General features: G+C 43.1%; 1 protein-coding gene, 1 non-coding gene and 1 pseudogene across 4 annotated transcripts in view; 1 reads left to right on the top strand and 2 right to left on the bottom strand.

The window, feature by feature from the left end:
• Window positions 1-12,943, top strand: part of LOC117709136 (acyl-coenzyme A amino acid N-acyltransferase 2-like) — a 97,066-nt gene that overhangs the window by 26,486 nt on the left and 57,637 nt on the right. The window lies entirely within an intron of this gene.
• On the bottom strand, window positions 6,171-6,274 carry LOC117709789 (U6 spliceosomal RNA). Its single transcript, XR_004607004.1, has one exon. It is a non-coding gene; the product is annotated as a U6 spliceosomal RNA (small nuclear RNA).
• Window positions 9,275-12,894, bottom strand: LOC117709351 (acyl-coenzyme A amino acid N-acyltransferase 2-like; annotated as a pseudogene). The gene is made up of 3 exons (XR_013110678.1): window positions 12,431-12,894; window positions 11,066-11,268; window positions 9,275-10,066 (listed from the first exon to the last, which is right to left on the bottom strand). The product of XR_013110678.1 is annotated as an acyl-coenzyme A amino acid N-acyltransferase 2-like (transcript).

Raw genomic sequence — 12,943 nt, 5'->3', positions numbered from 1 at the left:
CTCTGCCTTGCCTAAGCAGTGGAAAATCATAATTATGGATATTAAAGGTTGTTTTTTCAATTCCTTTGTGTTCACAAGATAGACCAAGATTTGGATTTACACTACCTGCTATTAATCATTTTGAACCTGATAAAAGATATCAGTGGAAAGTTCTGCCTCAGGGCATGGCCAACAGCCCCACTATATGTCAGCTGTATGTACAAATGGCCCTCGAGCCAATTAAGAAACAATTCCCCTCTCTGCTGCTGGCTCATTACACAGAGGACATTATTATGTGTCATAAGGATTTAATTACTTTACAGACCTCATACCCCTTATTATTAAACACCTTGGAACAGTGGGGTCTGCATGTTGCTACTGAGAAAGTTCAATTTTCAGAAATTGGCTCCTTTTTAGGGATGGTTATCTATCCAGAAAAGATAATTCCTCAGAAATTGGAGAGTCGTAGAGACCATTTACATACTTTGAATGATTTTCAGAAATTATTAGGTGATATAAATTGGTTAAGACCATTTTTAAAAATTCCCTCGGCCGAGCTGAAACCTTGATTTGATATTTTGGAAGGGGATGCTCATATTTCCTCACCGAGGGCCTTAACACCAGCTGCGATCCGTGCTCTACAAGCAGTAGAAAATGCTTTACAAGATGCCCAGTTGAAACTCATAGATGAAACCAAAACCTTTGATTTATGTGTTTTCAAAACTAGATGCTTACCCACCACTGTATTATGGCAAGAGGGGCCTTTGTTATGGATTCATCCCAATGCTTCTCCCACAAAGATTATTGAAAGGTATCCAGATTCAGTTGCTCAGCTTGCCCTTTGTGGACTAAAAGCAGCCATTACCCATTTTGGAAGGGAGCCTAAGGTTTTGATAGTGCCTTATATTGCCCATCAAGTCCAAATATTAGCGGTGACCTCTGATGTTTGGGCAGTGCTGGTTACTTCCTTCAATGGTCAAATAGATAATCATTATCCTAAGCATCCCATCTTACAATTTGCCTTAACTCAAGCTATCATATTTCCACATATTGTGTCTCAGGAGCCACTCCCAGATGGAATGGTAGTTTATACGGACAGGTCAAAAACAGGAGTGGGTGCCTATGTGGTTAATGATAAGGTTACATCCAAACAATACCATGAAACCTCACCTCAAATTGTGGAATGCTTAGTGGTGTCAGAGGTTCTGGAAATCTTTCCAGGTCCCTTAAATATTGTTTCAGATTCCTTCTATGTGGTTAATGCAGTGAAAGCATTAGAAGTTGCTGGGTTAATTAAGACATCTAGCATACTTGTAGAAGTTTTTCAAAAGATTCAGCTTACCCTGGCTAAGTGAAGATTCCCTGTCTTTATAACTCATATTAGGGCTCACTCAGGCTTACCGGGACCTATGTCCCGTGGAAATGACCTGGCAGATCGAGCCACAAGGTTGATTGCAATTGCCCTTTCGCCAAAATTAGATTTGGCTAAAGCCTTTCACAAAAGGTTTCATGTGACAGCTGAGACACTACGATGTCAGTTTAACATCACTAGAAATCAGGCTAGAGATATCATGACTCACTGCCAAAACTGCTGTCAATTCCTACCTGTTCCCCATACCGGAATTAACCCTCGAGGAACTAGGCCATTACACATCTGGCAAATGGATGTTACTCACATCCCATCCTTTGGCAAATTACAATATTTGCATGTCTCCATTGATACCTATTCTGGAGTTATGTTCACCTCTCCATTGACCAGAGGAAAGGCGGCCCATGTTATTCAACATTGTCTCGAGGCTTGGAGTGCCTGGGGAAAGCCTAAAATCCTTAAAACTGACAATGGACCAGCCTACACTTCTCAAAAATTTCAACAATTTTGTCACCAAATGGAGGTGACACACCTGACGGGTCTTCCTTACAACCCTCAGGGACAGGGCATCATTGAGCATGCTCATCGTACCCTTAAAACTTATTTGATAAAACAAAAAAGAGAAGTTGAGGAAGCTCTGCCCACGGTGCCACGGGTTACTGTTTCTCTGGCACTTTTTACTCTCAACTTTTTAATTTAGACAGTCAGGGCAATACAGCGGCTAATCGCCATTGCCTGGAACCAACTAGGCCAAAAGAAACGATAAACTGGAAAGATGTTTTGACTGGTCAATGGAAAGGCCCGGATCCTATTTTAATAAGATCCAGGGGAGCGGTTTGTGTTTTTCCACAGGAAGAAGACAACCCATTTTGGCTGCCCGAGGCTCACGGCTCCTGAAAATGACCCCCCCTGAAGGATTCATCTGCAGACGCTCTCAGTTCTCACTTGGACTCTCCTAAATTGGGTTCCTAGTATATATAGTGAATTTAGATGGCTATCCTATCTGCTTTTCCAAAACCTATGCCCTTGCCTTCTTAAATGTGCCGCTTCTGCTAAACAGAATTTCTCCTATACCCTTAACTGTAATGCCTCACTCCAGTTTGTGTGTATCCTCCATTTCTTTTCATCCTATCCAACAACTCCTTTAATACTTCTACCTATGTAACTTGCTTTATGTCACAGTGCCGGTCTGCTCTTTTCTATAAGCAAGCCCGAATAGCCAGTATACCACTTGGATCCCTATTCCCGTTCAGACGTCTGGGACCTTGACCTTATTTCAACAGAAGAGAGATTTTGATATAACTGCAGCCATTATCACTGCTGTTGCCATCTCTGCAGCTGCAGCTATGACAGCCGGCATGGCCTTGGCTGATCAGGTTACAGCAGCTACTGTTGTTAATCAAATTTCAGAAAAGACCGCTGAGGCTTTGACCACTCTACAGAAAGTGGATGCATACTTGGCATCAGGCATCCTGTTGGTCAATCAGAGAGTTGATTTGCTCCAAGCTTATGTGGAGCAGCTCACAGATGTGGTTCAAATGAGCTGCGTGTCAGCAACCCCACATCTATGTATTACACCTCTGAGATTTGTGAGTGATGCATTTGTTCAAAGCCATAATCTTTCTGCTTATTTACAAGGGAGTTGGACTGGGGAGCTGGACCAGATGCAGCAGCAATTGCAGATCCGGATCTTGAGCCTTAATGGAGCGCAGGTGGACCCTGTTACCCTTGGCGATTTTACTTCTTGATTTTCTTCTGCCTTTTTCTTTCTTTAAGGAATGGGTGAGGATAGGCCTGTTTGGTGCAGCCCTATGTTGTGGATTAGTGTTCATGTTATGGTTGGTCTGTAAGCTCAGAGCCCAACAAAAACGTGACGAGGCCGCTATCGCCCAAGCACTCGCAGCCTTGGAGCAAGGATCTCCTCCTGAAATTTGGCTATTTATGCTAAGAAAGTATCTGATGACTGAGACCCTCAGTCGATGCGCCCCAAGGGTTCAGCCCATTGCACTGGGTCGATGAGAGGTCTAAGTCCAGCCAGCCCTTGCTTGAATAACTGTGGTACCTGAATATTTAGAGGTGTTTGCAAGTGGGTACTCGACAGGGAATGTTCCATGAGTGTGGATAGACTTCCCGAAAGTATGCCTGATGGCACAAAGGTTTGATGCCAAAACCTCCTCTTTGCACATGGACGGCCGCCAGGCGCTCCAGAGTGGAGGCTCCCTTTCCCCGTCAAAAGGCATCGAGATGGGTATGGGAAGTATTACTCATTGCACGATGACAAGAGAAGAAACCCATTACAATATCTCATTTTGCACAGGGGATCAGGCCTCTGCTTTCCCTCACTGAGTTGGTGCCACGCTTGATAGGCAAAAGGCTGTTCCATCTTAATAATATAGATAGGAGGAGATGTAGGGAGCCGAGTATAGTGGTGATAACATCCGCCATTATAAGATGGCGCTGGCATCCTGTGTTCTCACAAGTAAACAACTAACTGCACAGGTGCAAGAGGCGAAAGCTCGCCAAGCCACTGCTAATCCCGAGGTGTAACAAGGGGTGCTGAGTGAACAGTCAATCAGATGTGAACACGCCACTCTAGGGTACATATAGCAGTGCCTCTTCCAGGTTCGGGGTCTTCCACTTCAACTGGTATAAGAATAAAGCCTCTCTGTGGTAACTACCCGAACACTGCCTCTCGTGTCTCTTTCGCGGGCGAAGGGGACTCAGGGCAGTGTGGAATACCTTTAAATAAAATCAAAATTTCACTGTATTGTTCCAAATGATGTCAGGGATAAAAGAACAGGGATGTCAATTTCATATGGTTTAAGAAAACAGGAATCAGGCCAGTGAGTAAAAAAAAAAAATTAACGAACTATTCTGTTAAACTGTTGGAAGGTAAGAAGGGGCAGAGAGATTGAGCTGACAGGAGCTGCTTCATGAGAGTGACAGACAAGATGTCATCTGTGGAGCAGAGAGGAGCCATCACCAGCCACTGACTTTGTCAGCACCATGATCTTAGACTTCCTAGCCTCCACAGCTGTGAGCTACACATTCACATAGTTGATGAAAACCTTGTTCTAGGGTATTCTATTTCAACAGTAAAAACAGTCACAGAAACTGATACCTCTTCAGTTTCAATAGGTAGGGATACAATAACTAACACCCAAAGAAGTAAAAGTAGCTGTAACTGTACAATGAGTAAAGACTGGAAGAGTTTTGAGAAACACTGTCATAGAAAAAGCATTAAACGTGATTCTAGTGAGGGGGTCACAGAAGAGGACTGTGGGACAGATTTAAGACATGACCTGTGCCTATGACCAGGCATTGGTAGAATTAGGACTGGTGAGAGTCATCTTAATGAGATACACTGATAAGGACACTGTCAATAGGTCAAAACAGCAACCAATAGATTGGGAAAAGATCTTTACCAACCCTACATCTGATAAAGGGCTAATATCCAATATATACAAATAACTCAAGAAATTGGACTCCAGACAATCAAATAATCCTATTAAAAATGGGGTACAGAACTAAACAAAGATTTCTCAACTGAGGAAACTCAAATGGCTGAGAAGCACCTAAAGAAATGTTCAACATCCTTAGTCATCAGGGAAATGCAAATCAAAACAACCCTGAGATTCGACCTCACACCAGTCAGAATGGCTAAGATCTGCTTCTCTTTCATGTCAGCTCACTCTTGTTTGGGCTCTGCTTTAGCCCACCCTTCCCAGTATGGTCAGTCCAGTGACTGTAGCCAGCAGATCCCTCAGGGAGGAAGTGGGAGGCAGGAGTGGCTAGAGGTAATGGAGACCTCCAGTGTTGAGTGTGTGTGTGTGAGAACAGATTCTCAGGAGGTGGGGTTCTTTGAGAAGATTCCTTAATTGCAGGGACAAAGGCTATTTAAATCTTTAGGGAGTGGGTAGAGGTTTTGGGGGGTGAGAATTCATTATCTGCTAGGCTTAAGGTGCTAGGAGTGCCTTATTCACATGAAGAGGAATTCCAGCACCTTGCTGGATATGACCTTATTAGGAAAGAGGAAGTTTAACCTGGCTGCAACTAAGCAACCTTCTCTAGTAGTCACAAAGGCCTTGGGCACAGGTTTACACGCACCAGGATGTGCAGACCCCACTGCAAGGGATGGCGTGATCCTCACTCCTACTGCTCTTGAGATAAAATTTCTGGGATTGGACACAACCTGATACCATTCCTGCTCTGGCCCAGTTCTTCCTAGTTCTACCATACCCAGGCCCCACAGACCACCACATACTTTCATATTCTGATGGTTCCCTCTTCAGGCAGGCCATATGGCTGATCGGCCTCAGGGTGACCTCCTCTTTCAGTGTTATGTGTAGGGGTGGCAGGTAGGCCTCTATGTATGTATGGCCCACTGGAACAATGTAGCAGTAGGCAGATTTCTGGGTGTCTCTCCCCACCAGTACAACATGGCTGGTGGTCCACAAGTCTCTAGCTCTCTTCCTCTCCTGCTGTTCTTCATGTCAATAGCTGAAGGTTTTTTCTTAATGAAGTATTTGGTAAAGACTAATCAATTTATGTGCATGAATGCTTTGTGTTTACCATGAAGTCTAAATACGGTATTATAATTCTCCCATCTATATTTGGAATATCCAGTGTTACCTTCACCAGCTATCAAGGTACTTTCCCAAGGCACTATGCCCAGTTCCTATATACCACGTTATATGCATCCGTGGATATAATATGAAATAAAAAACAACAGGAAGAGGGACTAAAATGTGGGTTTTCTCTAGAAGACAATATTTTCAAGTTTTTGCTTCTGTCTTTTGATTTACCTTCTTACCTACTCTCAAAACATATAGAACAATTCATAAATTTGTGTGTCAGCCTTTTGAAGGGGCCAGACTAATTTCAGTATTGTTCCAATTTTATTATATGGGCTGCTTCAGTGAGCACAACTTTAATCACTTATAAAGCACCTTGTTCTTTACAGTAATTGGCATTGGTAACTATATACATTACTTTCCTAAAACTGTAAGATGTCCATTTTGAGAAATCATTGATGTTCTGCTACAGTATATCCTTCAAGTTCCAATGCCTTTTCTCAGACCAACAGAGTCACAACTTTCATGTATGGCCTCTGGTAATATTTTCAAAAACACACTTGTCATATGACTCTTTTGTCTTCAGTCCACACCACTGCAGAGATGGAAAGAGGATAACCTGCTTATAAGATTACTGCCCTAGAGGAGTAAATCAATAACAAAATCCAAGAGACCAGAGCCAGGGGTGAGAGGAAAAGTCAAGGATAAAGGATTAAGTATTAAAGTGCATTCTGGAACAGCTCAGTTGGAAGGCAGCCTAGGACAGAATCTCTGTTTTCAGTCTGTGGCAGCTGCTGCTCCTGCTCTGACCCTGGGGACTCAACAAACAGGACCTTGGAGCTGCTGCTGCTTCTCAAGGAAACATTTGTAACTTTCAACAACAAGCTGCAGTGTTCTGTATAAAAAGACATATAAGCTAACAGACTGGATAAGGAAACAGGATGCAGCATTTTGCTGCATACAAGAAACACATCTCAATAACAAAGATAGTCACTACCTCAGAGTAAAAGCCTGGGAAAAGATCTTCCAAGCAAATGGTTCCAAGAAACAAGCTAAAGTTGCCATCCATCCTAGTATCCAATAAAACAAACATTCAACCAAAAGTTATCTAGCAAGATGAGAAAGGACACTTCATTATTCATCAGAGGAAAAACCCACCAAGAGAATTAATGCCAAGGCAGGAAAGGGTGGGTGGAGGGTGGAGGGGCAGGGAGAGGGGGGATAGGACAGGGGGTTCTGGAAAAGAAACCTAGAAAGGAGATAACATTTGAAATGCAAATAAAGAAAATATCCAATAAAAGAAAAAAAGAACAAAATAAAATTGACCAAAGAATTATAGAAAATTGCATAAGAAGAAAAAAGTAGAATTGATAAATGGGACCCCATGAAACTGGAAAGCTTCCCTAAGGCAAAGTTCATAGTCAATAGGATAAATCCATAACCGACAGATTGGGAAAAAATCTCCACAAACCCCACATCCAATAGAGGGCTATTATCTAAAATATATAATGATCTCAAGAAGCTAACCACCAAAAAAGCAAACAACCCCATCAAAAAATGGGGAATAGAACTAAACAAAATTCACAACAGAGGAATCTTGAGTGGCTAAGAAGCACTTTAAGAAATGTTCAAAGTCCTTATTGATCAGGAAAAAGCAAATCAAAATGACTCTGAGATTCTACCTTACAACAATCAGAATAGCTAAGATCAAAACCTCAGGTGATAGCACATGTTGGTGAGGATGTAGAGAAAAAGGAACACCATTGCTGGTGGGGTTGCAAACTGGTACACCCACTCTAAAAATCAATCTGGAGATTCCTCAGAAAATTAGAAATTGATCTACCTGAAGATCCAGCTATACCATTCTTGGGCATATACCCAAAAGATGCCCCACCATGTCACATGGGCACATGATCCACTATATGCATAGTAGCCTTGTTTGTGATAGCCAGAAGCTAGAAACAACCCAGATGTCCCACAACAGAAGAATGAATGCAGAAAATGTGGTTCATTTACACAATGGAATACTACCCAGCTATTAAGAATGAGGACATCCTGAGTTTTGCAGGCAAATGGATGGAACTAGAAAATACCATCCTGAGAAAGGTAACTCAGACCCAAAAGGACATGCATGGTATGTACTCACTAATAAGTGGATATTAGCAAAAAAAAAAAAAAAAAAAAAAATACAGGATACAATCCGCAGATAACAAAAAGGTTAACAAGCAGAAGGGCCCAAGTGAGAATGCCTGGATCCCACTTGGAAGGAAGAAGAAAGCAATTACAGGAGGGGGGAGGAGGGAGGGACTTGGGTGGGAAAAAGGACAGGGAGGGGAAGAAGGGAACAGGATCAGGTATTGCAGAGGGGAACAGGACTGAAACCCTGAGGGCCAGTAGAAAGATGGAAACAGGCAACCTTGGGAAGTAGGTGGTGGGGGGACCGTCTAAAATGTACCAGAGACCTGAGAGGTGAGAGACTCTCAGGACTGGAAGAGAGGAACATTAAATAAAATGTTCTATAATGGGGAGAGGGAACTTGTAGAGTCCCCCTCCAGTAGAAAGACAGGACATCACATAGAGGGATGGGGTTGCCTCCCACAGTCAAAAACTCTGACCCATAATTGTTCCTGTCTGAAAGAACTACAGGGACAAAAATGGAGAAGAGCCTGAAAAAACAAAAGGTCCAGCAACAGGCCCAAATTGAGATCCAGCTCAGGGGGAAGCCCCAAGTCCTAACACTACTACTGATACTATGGTGTGCTTACAAACAGGGGCCTATCATGGTGCCCTCTGAAACACTCAACAAGCTTCTGAAAGAGTCAGATGCAGATATTTACACCCAACCAACAGACAGAAGCTGCTGACCCCTTTGGTTGAATTAGGGAAAATCTGGAAGAACCTGAGGAGGAGGACAACCCTGTATGTGGACCAGCAGTCTCAACTAACCTAGACTCCCAAGGTCTCTCAGAAATTGAGCCACACCCAGGCAGCATACACCAGCTGATATGAGGCCCCCAACACAAACACAGCAGAGGACTGCCCCATCTAGGTTCAGTCAGAGAAGATGCACCTAACCCTGAAGACACTTGAGGCCCCAGGGAGCTGGGAGGTGTGGTGTGTTGGGAGGTGGGGGAGGGTAAGTGGAGGGTTGAACAGTGGGGACATCCTTGTGGAGACTGGGGAGGAGAAATGAGATGTGGAATAGAGGGTCGACTGGGAGGTGGATAAAATCTAGACTGTAAAAATGATTAAACAAACAAACGAACAAAACAAAAAATTCTGCTGATCTTTAAAAAGAAAAAAGAAAATTTCAAACTACATACAAATTTATCAGAAACACCTCAGATGCACCTGTGTCCTGGTCTTTTAATTTGTCTCATTTCCTTCCAATTGAATCGGGATGAATGTGAGTGTAAGGAAGCCAGGGGAATTCTGTCCCTCATTCCCACCCTTTACCAGCATTCCCTAACTGATTCTTTTAGCCCCGACACCAATTCCAATCTTTTCTGTAACGTACTCCCAGCCCTTGACTCCAGCATGGTCACACTATTTAGAGTTTGCTTCTGGACTGAAGGAGGTGTTGCCTGAAGAACTTTTGGATTTCTCTCCAGGAGTGTTCCTGGGCTGCTGCATGAGCAACAGGATCTCCTCCCCAAAGCATTGGTCTACCAAAGAAAGGGTGCCAGGAGGCTATGCAAAAGGGAGAATAAGGAGGATCTATAAAGTGTCCTGCCCCAGGGTATGCCAGCATCCTTGCACTGCTTCTCCTGTGTCTCCGGAGCTGGTCCATGGCCCTCTGTACATGCCACTTGCCATCCAAGCATTCATCATTCTCTCCCACAATGAAGAGGATCTTCCCTTGGGCCTTTTCCACTGGAAGAATATTCTGTGGCTTCAGCTTATTCTGGAGATCATCTGTACAGTGACAGAAGCATAAAGCCCCTGAAACATGGACTTGGGTCTGTTCCAGAGCCTGTCTGATGGGTGTCACCAGCAGATCCAGGTATCTTAGTGGAAAGTCTAAGATGGTGCTGGGCCCATTTATGCAGACTGTGGCAGCCACCTGCTTCAGATAACAGGCCATGGCCAGTCCAATCTCTGCTCCTTTGTTCATGGAGATCACACCAATTCCTAGCTGTTGGATCTTAAGTACAAAGCAAAGGGAAAATAGTTTACACACTGCCTCTGGGAAGAAGCTCTCCTGAGGGGAGGTCAGGCAGTCAAAACAGTCAAACTCTGGTACTCAGGTCGTCCCAGCTTTGATCTAGAGACTACTACTGATTTAATAATACCTTCTCTGAGCTTTACCATCTTGAGGAAGCAGCTATATCATCCACCTTTAAACAATCAAACTATAACCTCATGAAAAGTAGAGTTATAGAGATAGGTGTGGTGGCAAGGTCCTGTAATCACAACACCAGGGAAATTGAGGCCAGAGATTTTGAGTTCCAGTCCAGCCTAGGCTACATAGGGAAAACCTGTCTTTAAATAGATTAATAAACATTTTCAAGTAAAGTTCTAAAAATATAATTAGAACCCAGTAACATTGAATGAACAAGACAAGAGCAGAAGTAGTTGTAGAACATAGAATCCCATTCTTGACTTCACTAGGGGAAGGTATTTGGGGCTGGGAAGATAGCTCAGTAGTAGAGTGCTTGCTGGGCAAACATGAGGCCTCACAGTCAGTTCCTTGGATCTATGTTTAAAAGGCAGGCAAGGGTAGTGGTGCAGAGTTGTACTCCCATGCACTGAGGAGGCACTAGCACATATTTGATCACTAGCACAAACAGCAATACTTTGGGAGAAAGAATCATGTAGAGATCATCACTGATGTATGAAAACATACCAAGTTCAGGATTTAGGATCAGTAGCTGATAGAACATTGGAGGGTCATGTGAATATATTGCAAGAGCTTCAAATGTGACATGTCTTGGCTTTTCCCAGTGAAGAGTGTCACAATGTGCACACTATATATTTATTGTCTTCTGTGTGTTAGGAAACAGTAATCAGTAACCAACTCAACAAGTTTGTCATTCTTAAAATGTTAACTGTGCTCTGCCCAAGACAGCACAGGTTAGACCAGACATCTGTGCTTTGCTTTTCCTACGATTTCACAAGATGAAACAAAACGTGTTTTCAATACCTTGGGGTGAGCTAGTAGGAAGTTGGCAGCTTCCTCAAAATAGTCCAAGTCCTCCTCTAGCAGTTCCTCAGGTAGGTCTTCATAGGCGAAATACGCTAATGCCAGCACTGCAAAGCCATGGGAAGCCAAAAGACTGGCTCGAAATTCAACTAGACCCCCAATGAACCCAAACAAATCAATAATTCCTGGGAAAGGACCTTCCCCTGGCAGAAAAAAAAAAGAAACAAGAAAATGGCATCAAAAGAGAGCTAAGTATGACAGTCAAAGCAAAGGCAGCACAACAAAGTGTTTATAGACACACAGTGGTGCATGTCCATAAACGCTCACACATGCATGCACGCATAAACACATGTTCACATGACAGTGCACATTTTATTTCATCCAAATTGTTATCTTATATCCTAGGTCCTCTAATTGTGAGTCACATATCCATATGGGCTCATATAAGTGAATATGGGAGAAAGTCAACCATAAGAAATCATTTGAACATGCAGTGGTCAAAACTTAAATCAAAATACAGTGAGTAGTGGTTCAAAGGTCTGCTGGTGCCCACGGGACTTCACTTTACTGTGGTTCTGAATACATAGCAGGCCCACTATCTCCACAGGTGTCAGTATAGCAGTCACCAATCTTTGTGACCTCCAACACCTGGGCTCAGATTCAAGTTTCTTTGTTGCATGCAATGGACCACAGCACTTTTGCAGCATAACAGTTCTTCGTACATATAGACACATACTGTTTAATTACAGAGAGCAGGAGGGCTTCTGGTGTGTTCCAGCCATGGCCATCATTCCTCAGCATGTATCAAAGTTGCAAATCTTCTTATTGTATTGTGTTAGAGTGTCTGATTTTTAAAATTGCCTTCTGCCTTACTGACTTGAGTTTCAGAAAAATCTCATCAAGTGACCTTTGACTGAAGATAAGGGTAGAATTTCAAACACATTTTTAAGTGGCCCTAAACATACTGGTACACTGTGGTTCTACATATTTATGTGAAACAGAATTCTTAGGACTGATAATTATGAAACCAAAATCTTAGCCAATCCTGAAAAACAGTGAAGATGACTATTCACACCCCATATTCTCAAGTATTTAACCAAAGCTTAATTCCATTTGGAAAAATGGGCAAGTCCATTGATCTTATCAGTTTGCAAATTTGCTTTCTTTTCTAATAAGTGGTACAATTATAAGGATACCAAATAATAATTTTAAAATTATATTTATACATTATTAGTAACTGGCCTCTATACCTATTTCATATACCTATCTACCCAAGATCCTACAAACATTCCTATAGCAAAAACAGCTCACAAGCAGAAAAAAAAGTAAGCAACTATATTATGTATCAACAAAGATAATTCTCACCTGGAGGGAGAAAAAGGGCTCCCCGTACTCGACCTTCTCGGATCTGCTCCCGCTTAACCCCAGGACCAACAAACCAGCGCTGCACTGTCTGGCTGGCCTTGGGTGGAATTCTGACTGTATCTTGCAAGTAAATAAAGTCGTACAGTTCCAGACAGATTCGAAGGGGGGTGTTCATCACATCTTTCTTGACCAGCCTGTGGAAAGCCCTCTTGGGTTTCAGAGACCAAAAGAGGCCCATTGGGTGGACCCCTACGTAGTCACCCCCCCAAGGCCGATGCCTGCTCCACGTCCACCTCACCAGCCTCGTTAGCCTTGTAGAAGGCTTGGGATTGGAACAGATTGTCCTTCTCATCTTTCACTGTCGCCTTGATGGTCACTATCTGCGATGGAGGAAGGCCTATTGCTCGGATGGACACGGGCTCATCCGCCAGGGCATTTGAAGGTGTGGCTATCAACTGGAACATTGTCAAACTCTTCAGAGGCACTTCCACCCTGCGATGAAAGAGGGAAAAA

Source organism: Arvicanthis niloticus, chromosome 5, assembly GCF_011762505.2.
Source record: "Arvicanthis niloticus isolate mArvNil1 chromosome 5, mArvNil1.pat.X, whole genome shotgun sequence".
NCBI classification, from domain to species: domain Eukaryota; kingdom Metazoa; phylum Chordata; class Mammalia; order Rodentia; family Muridae; genus Arvicanthis; species Arvicanthis niloticus.
This window is presented reverse-complemented; position numbering and strand designations above follow the sequence as displayed.